A 15,164-nucleotide genomic window follows, 5' to 3' on the forward strand; every position below is an offset into this window, starting at 1 on the left:
AAGCAAATGGAAATCACTTTTGATGAGAAAAGGAGGCGTTGAAAGACCCTCCTGGCCCAACCCCGAGACACTCCAAGATCCTTTTTCGAACCTCCTCTGCTCCCATGTGAGGAGATGGATAAAGACATCCCATCCGTTGCACTGATCCAAGGGCTGTTCGTAGTCGGGGGTCGAAGACCAAGGAGTTATTTTTATTTACACCAAGCATTCTTCTATTCTTATGACTAGATCCAATCTACTGGGCCCTACGGAAAATGAATTGATATAATTTAATTTCACGTTATTCCTTCGGGGAATAACGAGGAGATCCTATCGATTGTTGTTTCCTACGGACCTCCAAAGCATGAAAAGGCTCGAATGGTATGATCCCTCTGTCACCCTACCTAGAATGAAAAGGGTGATCCCGTAGTTCTTGGTCTGTGAAGATGCATTGTTAGGTGCTCTATTTTCCACATCTAGGCTGAACTTCAACCTGTGCCTGAGAGATAGCCATCCATACACTGATAAGGGATGTATGGATTCTCGAGAAGAGAGGATCCGAGATGGATAACCACTGGCACTCCCGGACCGCCCAGATCCACAAATGAATAGAAAGTTGGATCTGTATTCAATCTCACTTGAATCGCCCCATCTATCCTCCTGAGGATAAGTTCAGCTCCAAACCCCGGTTCGAACAAACAGGAGGATTACGCCATGCTAATGTGCCTTGGATGATCCACATCTCCGGGTCAGGTGCTGATGAGCACATTGAACTATCCATGTGACTGAGAGCCTTCATAGCCCAGGCACAACGACGTGATTATCAAGGGCACGCTCTACCGCTGAGCTAATAGCCCATCGTGCAAGCCTCTGGGTATGGAGACCTGCCCCTACACCAACACCAATATATTGGAAGAACCAATATAGCAAATAAGCTAATAACCCATTGTGCAGGCCTCCTTGGGATGGAGGCCTCAATATATCCAAAATAGCAGAAGAGAAACCCTAACTCTTTTTCTTGCTACCCCATGTCCCTGCCTGGGTGGCAACATGGGGAGGCAAATGGGAGATGGGATTCTATCAACTTGTTCTGACCTAGGATGATAAGCTCATGGTTTCACTTCATTGTCGAGACCTAAAAGAATACTTCCATCTACAAGATGTACTCAGATGTGAGCCCTTCTGGAAGCAGTGTTAAATGAAGAAGCCCAAAAAGCATTAGCTCTCCCTGAAAAGGAGGTGATCCAGCCGCACCTTCCAGTACGGCTACCTTGTTACGACTTCACTCCAGTCACTAGCCCAGCTTTCAGCATCCCCCTCCTTGCGGTTAAGGTAACGACTTGGGGCATGGCCAGCTCCCATAGTGTGACGGGCGGTGTGTACAAGGCCAGAGAACGGATTCACCGCCATATGGCTGACCGACGATTACTAGCGATTCCGGCTTCATGCAGGCGAGTTGCAACCTGCAATCCGAACTGAGGCCAGGTTTTTGAGGTTAGCTTGCCCTCGCAGGGTCGCGACCCTTTGTCCCGGTCATTGTAGCACGTGTGTCGCCCAGGGCGTAAGGGGTATGATGACTTGACGTCATCCTCACCTTCCTCTGGCTTATCACCGGCAGTCTGTTCAGGGTTCCAAACTAAATGCTGGAAACTAAACACGAGGGTTGCGCTCATTGTGGGACTTAACCCAACACCTTACGGCACGAGCTGATGACAGCCATGCACCACCTGTGTCTGTGTTCCCGAAGGCACTCCTCTCTTTCGGGAGGATTCACGGCATGTCAAGCCCTGGTAAAGTTCTTCGCTTTGCATCAAATTGAACCACATGCTCCACCGCTTGTGCAGGCCCCCGTAAATTCCTTTGAGTTTCATTCTTGGGAACGTACTCCCCAGGCGAGATACTTAACGCGTTAGCTACAACACTGCGTAGGTCGATACGCACATCACTTAGTATCCATTGTTTACGACTAGGACTACTGGGGTATCTAATCCCATTTGCTCCCCTAGCTTTCGTCTCTCAGTGTCAGTGTCGGCCCAACAAAGTGCTTTCACCGTTGGTGTTCTTTCCGATCTCAACGCATTTCACCACTCCACCAGAAATTCCCTCTGCCCCTACCGTACTCCAGCTTGGTAGTTTCCACCGCCTGTCCAGGGTTGAACCCTGGGATTTGACGGCGGACTTGAAAAGCCACCTACAGATGCTTTACGCCCAATCATTTCGGATAACGCTTGCATCCTCTGTCTTACCGCGGCTGCTGGCACAGAGTTAGCCGATGCTTATTCCTCAGATACCGTCATTTTTTCTTCTCCGAGAAAATAAGTTCATGACCCGTGGGCCTTTTGCCTTCACGCGACATTGATTCGTCAGGCTTTCGCCCATTGTGGAAAATTCCCCACTGCTGCCTCCCGTAGGATTCTGGGCCGTGTCTCAGTACCAGTGTGGCTAATCATCCTCTCGGACTAGCTATTGATCGTCGCCTTGGTAAGCCATTGCCTCACCAACTAACTAATCAGACGTGAGCCCCTCCTTGGGCGGATTCCTCCTTTTGCTCCTCGGCCTATGGGGTATTAGCAGCCATTTCCAGCTGTTGTTCCCCTCCCAAGGGCAGGTTCTTACGCGTTACTCACCCATCCGCCACTGGAAACACCACTTCCCGTCCGACTTGCATGTGTTAAGCATGCCGCCAGCATTCATCCTGAGCCAGGATCAAACTCTCCATGAGATTCATAGTTGCATTACTTATAGCTCCCTTGTCGACAAGGCTGATTCAGCATCATCTCTAGGCATAACTTGTCTACATTTGCTTTATATAAGCTCAGCCTGGATTTTCCAGTATAGCCATCCCTACCCTCTCTGTCAATCCCACAGGGCCTAACATGACGATAGAGCCATAAAAGAGATGGAAGGACTCACGAACATATTTCAACAAATGCTCTTAGGCATAACTTGTCTCCATTCGCTTCGTATCAACTCAGCCCTGAGTTTCTAGTATAGCGATCCTTACCCTACGAGCTACTATAATATATGTTCTCAACTTGATATCTATAAAGATAGATGGATCATCCATATCCAATTTGTTGTCCATCTACCATAGTAGACTCACTCATTCATATATGATGAGGGGGCCCTTTTAACTCAGCGGTAGAGTAACACCATGGTAAGGTGTAAGTCATCGGTTCAAGTCCGATAAAGGGCTCATGTTTCCCACGAAGAAAGAAGGCTCGAGTGTCAATTTCTCATCATATGATCCACATCTTTTCAAGATGAAAACCCTTTTTCAGGGACGAAAATTATCTGTCATGATAGGTTTCAGGAAAAAAATTTGTTATGACGGAGTCTCACAACTAATATGGGGGGAGGACCACTATATTTTTATCAATAATAGTCTTCTTCATCCTGCTACTATAGGATCAGTATATAGTTTACTCGATCTTTGTAAATTTTGAACATATCAGAGGTATTATGGATACCTGGTAATTTCAAATTACCAGTCTTCAAAAGAAGTGGAAAAAACGAAGGAGAAGTAAGTGAACCTGACCCATTGGCTTATGAATATATAAGCTACTCTGGTATTGAAATTTGATGGAGATTTGGAAAGTGGACCTTTCCTATCCGAAATTAATCGATCTTATTTAGTTGATTGAACTCCTTATTTGGTTGTTGATTGAATGTTTCGTCGGATCGATTTTTATGATCTCTTCTCCCTTCCCTGGACAGAAAGAGATATAGATCCTGAAGTAAGTCCATTCTGAGCCGAATTATGGACAACGTATTTTCTCTGTTTAGAAGAAATTGATACAAAAATAAAATATGTGATTCAGTTACGATGTACTAAATATTTTTATATGAATGTACCGTATGGTGATTACCCCGGTGAGAAATAGATCGAAATTAAGATGTTAAAAGAGAAAACAAAAGGGAAAAAAGGGTTTCACTTTTGGATCACAATGGTTCAATATATAACATCTTGCTATAGAAGGAGAAGAACTTTGGAGTCATTTCATTTAGCTCTATGAGTTATGAAAAAATCGACTCGTTCCTGCCCGTAGACTCATCCGTATCAGACCACGATGTAGTATACATAGAGATGGATGAGAGAGAATAGAAATACTCCTTTTCATTTTGTTGCATTGCAGAAGGTTCAAGATGAGAATGAATAAAAAATATTGAATGGAATATATATTTTGAATAGAATCTGGTCAATGGAAGGCAGAAAACGCACTTCCCTCCCCTTAAATTGTTCCATCGATGTTATTCATTAGGTGATTCGAGGATCAGATAGGAACTCTGAAAACTCGGGATTGAGCGATCATGCATTTACTTATATTGAATCGGTTCGGTCCAGTTTCAAATATTTGTTCCAACAACGAATCTTCGGAACCCTTTTTTTTTTGAAAGGATGATGGATGAAAAATTGTTCCCAATTCATCGTATACCTTTTGATCATATAGGGTGCTCGGAAATGGTTGAAATAGTGAAAAAGGAGGATCGCTATGACTATAGCCCTTGGAAAGTATTCTAAAGAAGAAAAAACTTTATTTGATACTATGGATGATTGGCTACGCAGAGACCATTTCATTTTTGTGGGTTGGTCCGGTCTATTGCTCTTTCCTTGTACCTATTTTGCCTTAGGTGGATGGTTCACAGGTACAACCTTTATGACTTCATGGTATACTCACGGATTGGCCAGTTCCTATCTGGAAGGCTGTAATTTCCTAACTACCACAGTTTCTACTCCTACTAATAGTTTAGCACATTCTTTGCTGCTATTATGGGGTCCCGAAGCACAAGGAGATTTGACTCGTTGGTGTCAAATAGGTGGTCTATGGACATTCGTTGCTCTTCACGGTGCTTTCGGTCTAATAGGTTTCATGTTACGTCAATTTGAACTTGCTCGATCTGTACAATTGCGACCTTATAATGCAATTGCATTCTCCGCTCCAATTGTTGTCTTTGTTTCTGTATTTTTGATCTATCCATTGGGACAGTCTGGTTGTTTTTTCACACCTAGTTTTGGTGTAGCAGTTATTTTCCGTTTTATCCTCTTCTTTCAAGGTTTTCATAATTGGACCTTGAATCCATTTCATATGATGGGAGTTACCGGAGTATTGGGTGCTGCTCTTCTATGCGCTATTCATGCTGCTACCGTGGAAAATACTTTATTTGAAGATGGTGATGGTGCAAATACGTTCCGTGCTTTTAACCCGACTCAAGCTGAAGAGACTTATTCCATGGTCACTGCTAACCTCTTCTGGTCCCAGATTTTTGGGCTTGCTTTTTCCAATAAATGTTTGTTACATTTCTTCATGTTGTTTGTGCCAATGACCAGTTTATGGATGAGTGCCATTGGAGTAGTTGGTCTAGCTCTAAACTTACGTGCCTATGATTTTGTTTCCCAGGAGATCCGTGCAACAGAAGATCCTGAATCTGAGACTTTCTACACAAAAAATATTCTCCTAAACGAAGGTATTCGTGCTTGGATGGCGGCTCAAGATCAGCCTCATGAAAACCTTATATTCCCTGAGGAGGTCCTACCTCGTGGAAACGCTCTTTAATGGAACTATAGATTTAGCTGGTCGTGATCAAGAAACCATTGGTTTCTCTTGGTGGGCCGGTAATGCCCGACTTATCAATTTGTCAAGTAAATTGCTTGGGGCTCACGTGGCTCATGCCAGATTAATTGTATTCTGGGCTTGATCCGGATTTAGACAGGAACGCAATAGATTACAGAGATAACCATAAATACAAAGATGCGATAACCATAAATACAGAGATGCAGCGGAAATAATACTTCATTTCATTAATGGAAAATACTGAAATATGCTTACAAACAGAAATGGAAAGAAACCAGCTAGGGCGATGGTAGCTTATCTCTGAGAAGAGATGTGGCGGCTACATGCCTCTGAACTGTTTCGAACTGTGTTACAATGAGGCTCAAAGGCCTATTTATTGTTGAGAAAGAATGGAAAACCCTTCACATCCAGAAACCTAACCCTAGAAGATGAAACGCCAAATTGTGGGCCCCGTTTGGGTAAATTGGTACATCAATTTCCCGGGGTCGTAACTTTGGCATACGATCTCCGTTTGACGCGTACGATAGCTCGTTAGAAAGATCTATCCGAGTACTACCACTTTGGGAGGCAACATGTTGCCCCAGATTCCCAAAAAAACGTCGTTTAGGGCCTCAAAACGGCTCCGGAAGTTTAGGACCCAAAAAACTGCTAAAAATAGTAAACTGTGTTACAATTTAGGAAACTGAAAAAGCTGAAAGAGACAGTTGTGGGGGTCCAAATGGGATAGGTGGGTGGCCACCAACATCCACCTAGATCAGGGCTGGAGTAATGAACCTATTCGAAGTGGCTCATTTCGTACCGGAAAAACCTATGTATGAACAAGTATTGATTCTGCTTCCCCATCTAGCTACTCTAGGATGGGGATTCGATCCTGGTGGGGAAATCGTGGACACTTTTCCATATTTTGTATCTAGGGTACTTCACTTAATTTCTTCTGCGGTTTTAGATTTTGGTGGTATTTATCATGCACTCATAGGACCCGAAACTTTAGAAGAATCTTTTCCATTCTTTCGCTATGTATGGAAAGATAGAAACAAAATGACCACAATTTTGGGTATTCACCTAATCTTGCTAGGTGTTGGCGCTTTTCTTCCAGTGCTAAAAGCTTTGTATTTTGGAGGTGTATATGATACTTGGGCTCCCAGTGGTGGAGATGTAAGAAAAATTACGAACCCGACACTTAACACAAGTGCTATATTTGGTTATTTACTAAAATCTCCTTTCGGAGGAGAAGGATGGATCGTTAGCATGGACAATCTAGAAGATGTAATTGGAGGACATGTATAGTTAGGTTCCATTTGTATCTTCGGTGGTATCTGGCATATCTTAACCAAACCTTTTGCATGGGGTCGCCTTGCATTCGTATGGTGTGGAGAAGCTTATTTTTCCTATAGTTTAGCGGCTCTATCCCTCTTTGGTTGTATTGCTTGTTGTTTTGTTTGGTTCAACAATACCGTTTATCCCAGTGAATTTTATGGGCCCACCGGCCCAGAAGCCTCTCAAGCTCAAGCGTTTACTTTTTTAGTTAGAGACCAACATCTTGGAGCTAGTGTGGGGTCTCCCCAAGGACCTACTGGTTTAGGTAAATACCTTATGCGTTCTCTGACTGGAGAAATTATCTTTGGAGGGGAAACGATGTGTTTTTGGGATCTCTGTGCTCCTTGGTTGGAACCCCTAAGGGGCCCTAATGGTTTGGATTTGAGCAAGTTGAGAAAAGACATATAGCCTTGGGAGGAATGACGTTCAGCAAAATATATGACTCATGCTCCTTTAGGTTCTTTAAATTTTGTGGGTGGTGTAGCTATCGAAATCAATGCGTTGAATTATGTCTCTCCTTGAAGTTGGTTATCCACCTCCCATTTTTTTCTAGGATTTTTCTTCTTCGTAGGTCATTTGTGGCATGCAGGAAGGGCTCGTGTAGTTGCAGCAGCATTTGAGAAAGGGATTGATCGTGATTTCGAACCTATCCTTTCCATGACTCCTCTCAACTGAAACAATAAATCAAACCAGATGGAAGAAAAATTGATTCAATTTCATTACATCTATCTCCCATATCAGCGGTATAGGAGTCTTTTCAAATACTCTTTTTCCAACTGGATCCTTGTAGCTCGGCTATATACAGCCGAGCTATTCTCTTTTTTTTTATTGGACCGGTAAATGCAATTGTTGAAAAACAAAAGGAGAGAGAGGGATTCGAACCCTCGATAGTTTTTTTTTATCTATATCGATTTTCAAGACCAGAGCCATTAACCACTCGGCCATCTCTCCTGGGGACAACTTCTATTCTACCCCTTCGTATAATCCCTAACTATAAGCATAAAGTCGGGTCGATACCAACTATACCTGTGACATATGATGATTTTTCATCATCTGGAATGGAAAAAAAAGAAATGAATTTCCCTCTCCTCTCACACTCAAATATCAAATTGAAAAAGTTTGAAAGCTCGATCAATGTATGGTCAAATCCTTTCCATAGTGCATTTGATTAGAATTGAAAATTGGGGATCGGATGGTATAGTATATTCAATCTGTTGGGAGCTTGTAAGATCACAACCATGACTATTGCTTTCCAATCAGCTGTGTTTGCATTAATTGCTATTTCATTTTTACTAGTGATTGGTGTACCTGTTGCACTTGCCTCTCCCGATGGTTGGTCAAGTAGCAAAAATGTTGTATTTTCGGGTGTATCATTATGGATCGGATTAGTCCTTTTTGTAGGTATCCTTAATTCTTTCATATCTTAGATATGTTCTAGATGTTTTAGGTTCACACTCCCTCCCCCTCCTCTTGGAGGTCTTTATAGCTTTTCTGAAGGGCATTTTACTTCACGCCCAAGGAGGAGGGGTTTTCCATATCTGTAATTGAATTAATAATTGGACCATTCAAAAATGGTATCTACTTACGAATGGCATTGAACATATATGTATTTTCCATTTGAACATATATATACACACACACACACACACACACACACATATATATATATCTGTATGTATATATGTATATATATGTATATATATATATATATTCATATAATTGAAATGCGGGTATGGTTGAATGGTAAAATTTCTCTTTGCCAAGGAGAAACAAAATGACCACAATTTTGGGTATTCACCTAATCTTGCTAGGTGTTGGTGCTTTTCTTCCAGTGCTAAAAGCTTTGTATTTTGGAGGTGTATATGATACTTGGGCTCCTGGCAGTGGAGATGTAAGAAAAATTACGAACCCGACACTTAACCCAAGTGCTATATTTGGTTATTTACTAAAATCTTCTTTCGGAGGAGAAGGATGGATCGTTAGCGTGGACAATATAGAAGATGTAATTGGAGGACATGTATAGTTAGGTTCCATTTGTATCTTCGGTGGTATCTGGCATATCTTAACCAAACCTTTTGCATGGGGTCGCCTTGCATTCGTATGCTCTGGAGAAGCTTATTTTTCCTATAGTTTAGCGGCTATATCCCTCTTTGGTTGTATTGCTTGTTGTTTTGTTTGGTTCAACAATACCGTTTATCCCAGTGAATTTTATGGGGCCATCGGCCCAGAAGCCTCTCAAGCTCAAGCGTTTACTTTTTTAGTTAGAGACCAACGTCTTGGAGCTAGTGTGGGGTCTCCCCAAGGACCAACTGGTTTAGGTAAATACCTTATGCGTTCTCTGACTGGAGAAATTATCTTTGGAGGGGAAATGATGCATTTTTGGGATCTTTGTGCCCCTTGGTTGGAACCCCTAAGGGGCCCTAATGGTTTGGATTTGAGCAAGTTGAGAAAAGACATACAGCCTTGGTAGGAATGACGTTCAGCAGAATATATGACTCATGCTCCTTTAGGTTCTTTAAATTCTGTGGGTGGTGTAGCTACCGAAATCAATGCGCTGAATTATGTCTCTCCCTGAAGTTGGTTATCCACCTCCCATTTTTTTCTAGGATTTTTCTTCTTCGTAGGTCATTTGTGCCATGCAGGAAGGGCTCGTGCAGTTGCAGCAGGATTTGAGAAAGGGATTGGTCGTGATTTCGAACCTGTCCTTTCCATGACTCCTCTTAACTGAAACAATAAATCAAACTAGATGGAAGAAAAATCGATTCAATTTCATTACATCTATCTCCCATATCAGTGGGATAGGAGTCTTTTCAAATACTCTTTTTCCAACTGGATCCTTGTAGCTCGGTTATATAGAGCCGAGCTATTCTCTTTTTTTTTTATTGGACCGGTAAATGCAATTGTTGAAAAACAAAAGGAGAGAGAAGGATTCGAACCCTCGATAGTTTTTTTTTTATCTATATCGATTTTCAATACCGGAGCCATTAACCACTTGGCCATCTCTCCTGGGGACAACTTCTATTCTACCCCTTCGTATAATCCCTAACTATAAGCATAAAGTCGGGTCGATACCAACTATACCTGTGACATATGATGAATTTTCATCATCTAGAATGGAAAAAAAAGAAATGAATTTCCCTCTCCTCTCACACTCAAATATCAAATTGAAAAAGTTTGAAAGCTCGATCAATTTATGGTCAAATCCTTTCCATAGTGCATTTGATCAGAATTGAAAATTGGGGATCGGATGGTATAGTCTATTCAATCTGTTGGGAGCTTGTAAGATGACAACCATGACTATTGCTTTCCAATCAGCTGTGTTTGCATTAATTGCTATTTCATTTTTACTAGTGATTGGTGTACCTGTTGCACTTGCCTCTCCCGATGGTTGGTCAAGTAGCAAAAATGTTGTATTTTCGGGTGTATCGTTATGGATCGGATTAGTCCTTTTTGTAGGTATCCTTAATTCTTTCATATCTTGGATATGTTCTAGATGTTTTAGGTTCACACTCCCTCCCCCTCCTCCTGGAGGTCTTTATTGCTTTTCTGAAGGGCCTTTTACTTCAGGCCCAAGGAGGAGGGGTTTTCAAATCTGTAATTGAATTAATAATTGGACCATTCAAAAATGGTATCTACTTACGAATGGCATTGAACATATATGTATTTTCCATTTCAAATATCTATATATATATATATATATATATATATATATATATATATATATATATATATATATATATATATATATATATGTATATGTATGTATGTATGTATATATGTATATATTTATATTCATATAATTGAAATGCGGGTATGGTTGAATGGTAAAATTTCTCTTTGCCAAGGAGATACAAAATGACCACAATTTTGGGTATTCACCTAATCTTGCTAGGTGTTGGTGCTTTTCTTCCAGTGCTAAAAGCTTTGTATTTTGGAGGTGTATATGATACTTGGGCTCCTGGCGGTGGAGATGTAAGAAAAATTACGAACCCGACACTTAACCCAAGTGCTATATTTGGTTATTTACTAAAATCTCCTTTCGGAGGAGAAGGATGGATTGTTAGCGTGGACAATCTAGAAGATGTAATTGGAGGACATGTATAGTTAGGTTCCATTTGTATCTTCGGTGGTATCTGGCATATCTTAACCAAACCTTTTGCATGGGGTCGCCTTGCATTCGTATGGTCTGGAGAAGCTTATCTTTCCTATAGCTTAGCGGCTCTATCCCTCTTTGGTTGTATTGCTTGTTGTTTTGTTTGGTTCAACAATACCGTTTATCCCAGTGAATTTTATGGGCCCACCAGCCCAGAAGCCTCTCAAGCTCAAGCGTTTACTTTTTTAGTTAGAGACCAACGTCTTGGAGCTAGTGTGGGATCTCCCCAAGGACCTATTGGCTTAGGTAAATACCTTATGCGTTCTTTGACTAGAGAAATTATCTTTGGAGGGGAAACGATGCGTTTTTGGGATCTCTGTGCTCCTTGGTTGGAACCCCTAAGGGGCCCTAATGGTTTGGATTTGAGCAAGTTGAGAAAAGACATACAACCTTGGTAGGAACGACGTTAAGCAGAATATATGACTCATGCTCCTTTAGGTTCTTTAAATTCTGTGGGTGGTGTAGCTACCGAAATCAATGCGCTGAATTATGTCTCTCCCTGAAGTTGGTTATCCACCTCCCATTTTTTTCTAGGATTTTTCTTCTTCGTAGGTCATTTGTGGCATGCAGGAAGGGCTCGTGCAGTTGCAGCAGGATTTGAGAAAGGGATTGATCGTGATTTCGAACCTGTCCTTTCCATGACTCCTCTTAACTGAAACAATAAATCAAACCAGATGGAAGAAAAATTGATTCAATTTCATTCCATCTATCTCCCATATCAGCGGGATAGGAGTCTTTTCAAATACTCTTTTTCCAACTGGATCCTTGTAGCTCGGCTATATACAGCCGAGCTATTCTCTTTTTTTTTTTATTGGACCGGTAAATGCAATTGTTGAAAAAAGAAAGGAGAGAGAGGGATTCGAACCCTCGATATTTTTTTTTATCTATATCGATTTTCAAGACCGGAGCCATTAACCACTCGACCATCTCTCGTGGGGACAACTTCTATTCTACCCCTTCGTATAATCCCTAACTATAAGCATAAAGTCGGGTCGATACCAACTATACCTGTGACATATGATGAATTTTCATCATCTAGAATGGAAAAAAAAGAAATGAATTTCCCTCTCCTCTCACACTCAAATATCAAATTGAAAAAGTTTGAAAGCTCGATCAATTTATGGTCAAATCCTTTCCATAGTGCATTTGATCAGAATTGAAAATTGGGGATCGGATGGTATAGTCTATTCAATCTGTTGGGAGCTTGTAAGATGACAACCATGACTATTGCTTTCCAATCAGCTGTGTTTGCATTAATTGCTATTTCATTTTTACTAGTGATTGGTGTACCTGTTGCACTTGCCTCTCCCGATGGTTGGTCAAGTAGCAAAAATGTTGTATTTTCGGGTGTATCGTTATGGATCGGATCAGTCCTTTTTGTAGGTATCCTTAATTCTTTCATATCTTAGATATGTTCTAGATGTTTTAGGTTCACACTCCCTCCCCCTCCTCCTGGAGGTCTTTATAGCTTTTCTGAAGGGCCTTTTACTTCAGGCCCAAGGAGGAGGGGTTTTCCATATCTGTAATTGAATTAATAATTGGACCATTCAAAAATGGTATCTACTTACGAATGGCATTGAACATATATGTATTTTCCATTTCAATTATATGAATATATATATATATATATATATATTCATATAATTGAAATGCAGGTATGGTTGAATGGTAAAATTTCTCTTTGCCAAGGAGAAACAAAATGACCACAATTTTGGGTATTCACCTAATCTTGCTAGGTGTTGGTGCTTTTCTTCCAGTGCTAAAAGCTTTGTATTTTGGAGGTGTATATGATACTTGGGCTCCCGGCGGTGGAGATGTAAGAAAAATTACGAACCCGACACTTAACCCAAGTGCTATATTTGGTTATTTACTAAAATCTCCTTTCGGGGAGAAGGATGGATCGTTAGCGTGGACAATCTAGAAGATGTAATTGGAGGACATGTATAGTTAGGTTCCATTTGTGTCTTCGGTGGTATCTGGCATATCTTAACCAAACCTTTTGCATGGGGTCGCCTTGCATTCGATGGTCTGGAGAAGCTTATTTTTCCTATAGTTTAGCGGCTCTATCCCTCTTTGGTTGTATTGCTTGTTGTTTTGTTTGGTTCAACAATACCGTTTATCCCAGTGAATTTTATGGGCCCACCAGCCCAGAAGCCTCTCAAGCTCAAGCGTTTACTTTTTTAGTTAGAGACCAACGTCTTGGAGCTAGTGTGGGGTCTCCCCAAGGGCCTACTGGTTTAGGTAGATACCTTATGCGTTCTCTGACTGGAGAAATTATCTTTGGAGGGGAAACGATGCGTTTTTGGGATCTCTGTGCTCCTTGGTTGGAACCCCTAAGGGGCCCTAATGGTTTGGATTTGAGCAAGTTGAGAAAATACATACAGCCTTGGCAGGAACGACGTTCAGCAGAATATATGACTCATGCTCCTTTAGGTTCTTTAAATTTTGTGGGTGGTGTAGCTACCGAAATCAATGCGCTGAATTATGTCTCTCCCTGAAGTTGGTTATCCACCTCCCATTTTTTCTAGGATTTTTCTTCTTTGTAGGTCATTTGTGGCATGCAGGAAGGGATCGTGTAGTTGCAGCAGGATTTGAGAAAGGGATTGATCGTGATTTCGAACCTGTCCTTTCCATGACTCCTCTTAACTGAAACAATAAATCAAACCAGATGGAAGAAAAATCGATTCAATTTCATTACATCTATCTCCCATATCAGCGGGATAGGAGTCTTTTCAAATACTCTTTTTCCAACTGGATCCTTGTAGCTCGGCTATATACAGTCGAGCTATTCTCTTTTTTTTTATTGGACCGGTAAATGCAATTGTTGAAAAACAAAAGGAGAGAGAGGGATTCAAACCCTCGATAGTTTTTTTTTTTTCTATATCGATTTTCAAGACCGGAGCCATTAACCACTCGACCATCTCTCCTGGGGACAACTTCTATTCTACCCCTTCGTATAATCCCTAACTATAAGCATAAAGTCGGGTCGATACCAACTATACCTTTGACATATGATGATTTTTCATCATCTGGAATGGAAAAAAAAGAAATGAATTTCCCTCTCCTCTCACACTCAAATATCAAATTGAAAAAGTTTGAAAGCTCGATCAATTTATGGTCAAATCCTTTCCATAGTGCATTTGATTAGAATTGAAAATTGGGGATCGGATGGTATAGTCTATTCAATCTGTTGGGAGCTTGTAAGATCACAACCATGACTATTGCTTTCCAATCAGCTGTGTTTGCATTAATTGCTATTTCATTTTTACTATTGATTGGTGTACCTGTTGCACTTGCCTCTCCCTATGGTTGGTCAAGTAGCAAAAATGTTGTATTTTCGGGTGTATCATTATGGATCGGATTAGTCCTTTTTGTAGGTATCCTTAATTCTTTCATATCTTAGATATGTTCTAGATGTTTTAGGTTCACACTCCCTCCCCCTCCTCCTGGAGGTCTTTATAGCTTTTCTGAAGGGCCTTTTACTTCAGGCCCAAGGAGGAGGGGTTTTCAATATCTGTAATTGAATTAATAATTGGACCATTCAAAAATGGTATCTACTTACGAATGGCATTGAACATATATGTATTTTCCATTTCAATTATATATATATATATATATATATATATATATATATATATATATATATATATATATATATATATATATATATATATATATATGTATATATATGTATATATATATATATATATATATATATATATATATATATATATATATATGTATATATATACATATATATATATATCTATATATATATATATATACATATATCTATACATATATCTATATATATATATATATATATATATATATATATATATATATATATATATATTCATATAATTGAAATGCGGGTATGGTTGAATGGTAAAATTTCTCTTTGCCAAAGAGAAGATGCGGGTTCGATCCCCGCTACCCGCCCTTCACATGGAATATGAAAAAGAATAGTTCATGTATTGATTGTTTCTTTTCCTCACTTATAATTCAATTATGAATTGAATTATAAGTGAGAGAGAAATCCTTTCCAGACCAAAATACTTCGTATGTTCTGGTCCGGCGGAGACAGGATTTGAACCCATGACCTCAAGGTTATGAGCCTTGCGAGCTACCAGACTACTCTA

At 40.4% G+C, this 15,164-nt stretch overlaps 1 non-coding gene and 1 pseudogene across 1 annotated transcript; one reads left to right on the forward strand and one right to left on the reverse strand.

Annotated features, from left to right (window-relative positions):
• Positions 1-1,216: 1,216 nt before the first annotated feature.
• Positions 1,217-2,696, reverse strand: LOC149147165 (18S ribosomal RNA; annotated as a pseudogene).
• Positions 2,697-14,893: 12,197 nt separating this feature from the next.
• On the forward strand, positions 14,894-14,964 carry TRNAG-GCC (transfer RNA glycine (anticodon GCC)). Its single transcript has one exon. It is a non-coding gene; the product is annotated as a tRNA-Gly (tRNA).
• Positions 14,965-15,164: the final 200 nt, after the last annotated feature.

The sequence above is a fragment of the Pinus tabuliformis genome, chromosome 9 (assembly GCF_031772625.1).
Source record: "Pinus tabuliformis cultivar Carrire ecotype Pingquan chromosome 9, CPIR1, whole genome shotgun sequence".
In the NCBI taxonomy this organism is placed as follows: domain Eukaryota; kingdom Viridiplantae; phylum Streptophyta; class Pinopsida; order Pinales; family Pinaceae; genus Pinus; species Pinus tabuliformis.